General features: G+C 38.7%; 1 long non-coding RNA gene across 1 annotated transcript; it reads right to left on the reverse strand.

The window, feature by feature from the left end:
- Positions 1–1,676: 1,676 nt before the first annotated feature.
- Positions 1,677–3,085, reverse strand: LOC120536695. Its single transcript, XR_005635170.1, has 4 exons — positions 2,959–3,085; positions 2,818–2,880; positions 2,048–2,696; positions 1,677–1,944 (listed from the first exon to the last, which is right to left on the reverse strand). It is a non-coding gene; the product is annotated as an uncharacterized LOC120536695 (long non-coding RNA).
- Between the last annotated feature and the right edge of the window lie 972 nt (positions 3,086–4,057).

The raw sequence follows: 4,057 nt of genomic DNA on the forward strand, positions 1-4,057 counted from the left end.
GATGCCCTCATTATGTGTCTCTCTTACAGAAAGCTGTGACTTTAACAATACAGTATTGCAGGCCGATATTTAGGAAAAGAAATGAAAAATCATGTCTTGTTGAAAAAAATATTTTTCTTATTCCTCAGCTTTGTGTCTTTTGTATTACAGAGAAACACAAAATCATTCTGTCTTTTCCAGCAAACTCTACTTGAGTGATTTTTCTTCATATCTGTAGACCTCTAACATATTCCAGTGCTAAACAGTTGGCTGAGATTCATTCTCGTGTTTTATTTGCGGTGTCCAGAGACTCGCATGCTGACACACAGTGACAACACTCACGTCACACTGAAAGTGGTCTGATTGTGTTTAGGTGCCTAAAAAGTGTAAAGGTGTTGAAAACATGAAGTCAAAATTTCAACTGTGTAACAATAAATATACAGTAAACCCTTGTTTATCGCGGTTAATCCGTTCCAGACTCTTTGTGATAAATGAATTTCCACAAAGTAGGATTGTTTATTTATAAATCGAATATTTTCACAGTTAGAGCATAGAAAACCTGTTTACAACTTTCTAAATACATTTTCTAACATTATTAGAGCCATCTAGACATGAAATAACACCCTTTAGTCAAAAGTTTAAACTGTGCTCCATGAAAAGACAGAGATGACAATTCCATCTCACAATTAAAAGAATGCAAACATATCTTCCTCTTCAAAGTGTGCGTCAGGAGCAGAGAATGTCAGAGAGAGAGAGAGTGAGAAAAGCAAACAATCAAAAATCAATTGGGCTGTTTGGGCTTTTAAGTATGCGAAGCACCACCGGTCAAAGCAGCTGCAAGAAAATAAGCAATGTGAAGGGAGTCTTTCAGTATTTTTTAGAGGAGCGTCCGTAACCTCTAGGCTAGTGTGCGAACAGCCCCTCTGCTCACACCCCCTCCGTCGGGAGCAGAGAATGTCAGAGAGAGACAGACAGAGAAAAGCAAACAATCAAAAATCAATACATGCTGTTTGGGCTTCAAGTATGCGAAGCACCGCACAGGAAGCATATCGTATATCATTGAGGAGTTTTATTTAATATGTAATACGTGCTCTGATTGGGTAGCTTCTCAGCCATCTGCCAATAGTGTCCCTTGTATGAAATCAACTGGGCAAAACAACTGAGGAAGCATGTACAGGAAGTAAAAAGACCCAATGTCCGCAGAAATCCGCGAACCACCGAAAAATTGAAACCGAATATTTAGATATGCTTACATTTAAAATCCGCGATAGAGTGAAGCAGCGAAAGTCGAAGCGTGATATAGCGAGGGATCACTGTACCTTACAACATACACAGGAAATGGAAAAGTGTTGTGTCGGCCGTTCTTTATGTGGTGCTGCTCACTGGGAGCAAAGCCAAATGCGATACACAGAGACATTCAGATTCCGGAGTAACGTCTGTGTGGCGCCTTTAGTGTCCGGGAGAAGGCCTCTTCTTAAGATGGAGATGTTTTTAGGTAGGTGGTTCTGATTTCAACATCAAACGTTTGTCTTTCTATCAATGTATTTGAAATGTACTTCACATAATGCACTCTGTAGCCATTTAGTGTTTAACTTGAAGGACCAACAAAATAGAGAAAATCACATTAAATGGTAATATTCACTAAATTTTAATTGATATTAAATTAAATGGTTTTTCTTAATTTAACAATTGGCGTAAATATAATGTTCTCTGACTGTCTTAATCCTCTCATCTCAGTTCTGCTGGGCACAAGACAAGAATCAGTAAAACATCACAGGGCCGGTGGGCTCCATTTCAAATTGATGAACAGCAGACACATCTGTGGGAGGTGGGAGAACATCCATGTAGACCTCTGGAGAACATGCAGACTGAACTGAAGAAAGTGGATCTGTGAGGCAGGAGTGCCGTCTGCTGTGCCACAGTGCGGCCTGAGATCTTAGCACTCCTAATAAAATCTGTTCACAGCTTGCCAAGAAAAAATGGAAAGAAACTGCACTAAGTGTTCATTTTGTATTAAGATAAGAATAAAACTGTTGTGGTTTAGAAGAAAATGGGAAGAAATTCTTACTTTAATTTGACTCAGATGTCCAAGTCATTAATAGAGAAGAGCGAGCCCTCAAGGCACCACAGAAAGTCCTCAGATTTGGGACTTCAAACCGCAGCGCAGTTGTCCTGGGCTCAGTGCCAGTCTTTAAATGGGCTTGCTGGGCTTCCTCTCGGCAGTCTGAATTCCTCCCATATCTCAGAGATAAGAAAATATTAAAAAATGTCCAACTCTCTCAAAACTCTAAAAACTGCTTTAAGTGGTTCAGATGTAAATAAATATGTGAATAAATCAATAGTAATTCAAGGCTCAAGAATTAAAAACTTTTTTTTATGAAACATTTAGATAAACTGTTTCCTTATGTGCTTAGAATCCCTGCTGGCTGTTACTAATGAGGAGTATGTTGAAAATAAATGACTTTATCCTATATGCAGTATTTTTAAATATTAATTAAACACTTAGTACAGATATTATACTAATTAGTTTTTTGTGCATTTTTAAAAGGTATAAAAGGCACTGAAATAAACATCGTCCAAGAAAGGTTTAATTTAAAATCACAAAGTTAGAAAATAAAGTCTTCATAGCTGGGAATATTTAAAGCAGATGTTGTTCATCACCCCTAACGTTCATGTTTTTGTAGATCACTCTTGTATTCTGCTGTCAGCACACACTCCTTGAAATATATAATATATTTCAGTTAGTTATTAGAGAAAATTAATGCATAGTTCAATTTTAAATAAAAGTGTCTAAAGCAATCAGCCATCAAGGCACAGTTATGAACATAAGAAGCTTACATGGCAGTTTTTCTACGCCGATTCCAGTGTTTTGTGGAAACCAAAAAGACGGTGCAAAGAAATCTGTTGTGAATAAAAAAAGACTGAGAGAAAGTGCATTAGAGAAAAGCAATGTGCTTCTTTTTCAGTTTTCTTCCTTACCCTCCTGGTCTTCTGTCTTTTCCTTTGCTCAGTTCTTGTTTGCTTGAGTTCAGACATTTCCAAGTTTCTTTTTCTAACTGAACTTCCTAAACGGCTGCCTTTTTATTTTCCTCTGCGCTGCTACAGGGTGCCGTGCTGCCTTTAGAGAGTCACGTGGGCTCATTTCCTTTTCAGTTGAACAGATTGTCGTTATTCCAGATGTGTCCCACCCTCTCCTCTCATTTTGTTTTCAATTCCCCACATTTAGTTTTCCTTTTGTCCTCCACATATGCAGGCTTTCAAATACAATATTGTGCATTATGTTCATGTCTTGGAAGGCATTTTGGCACTGTGGCTCTCCCTTTGTCTATATGTGTCTTCCCCTTAAGTCTTGTACTTTGAAACACCATAGAGTGGCAGCCTTTATGTTTGGGGCTCTGAAGACTGGACTGTTATCTTCATCATTGGGGTTGTTCCAATTTACACATGGAGTTTTATATTTACTCTGCTTCTCTTTATCTAATATTATGTTTTGTCTAAAGATCTGAAGCAGTTTACTGTGACAAATACTCAGAAACAGAGGGTACCAGTAAGGGGGCAAATAGCTTTTCACAGCATTGTGTCTGATTTCTGACTTCATCATCGTCCTCTTTAGTCTCCATTTTCTCAGCTGCCATTCAGAAGACCCCTTATCTGGAGCTCTTTTTTTGTCATTTGTCACAGTTATTTTAATGTTTCACTGGTGGAGTTTGGTCATTGGTCAGAATACTAGGCCCTGTGGTTTCATTTCCACATACTGTGTGCCTGTTCTGTTTACACACAACATGTAAATACAGTGGAAGCTCAAGATACAAACAGCTCTGTATACGAGAAATTCAAGATACAAAGAAAGTATGAGCGAAAAATTTGGATCTAAATACGAGCATTGGGTCGCATAATGAGCCACGAGCCAGGCTGTGGGTATGCGTGACGTGTTTCCCGATCCGCCTCGACTCCGGGATTCACCCAAGCTGACACTGCCCGCCTGTCAGATCACTCAATGTTCCTTGTTCTCCCGTAGCATGAGGATCTACGCGTTTGTGCGCTTGTGATTTCATTTTTTTTTTTTTTGCATTTAACA

Source organism: Polypterus senegalus, chromosome 10, assembly GCF_016835505.1.
Source record: "Polypterus senegalus isolate Bchr_013 chromosome 10, ASM1683550v1, whole genome shotgun sequence".
Taxonomy (NCBI): Eukaryota; Metazoa; Chordata; class Cladistia; order Polypteriformes; family Polypteridae; genus Polypterus; species Polypterus senegalus.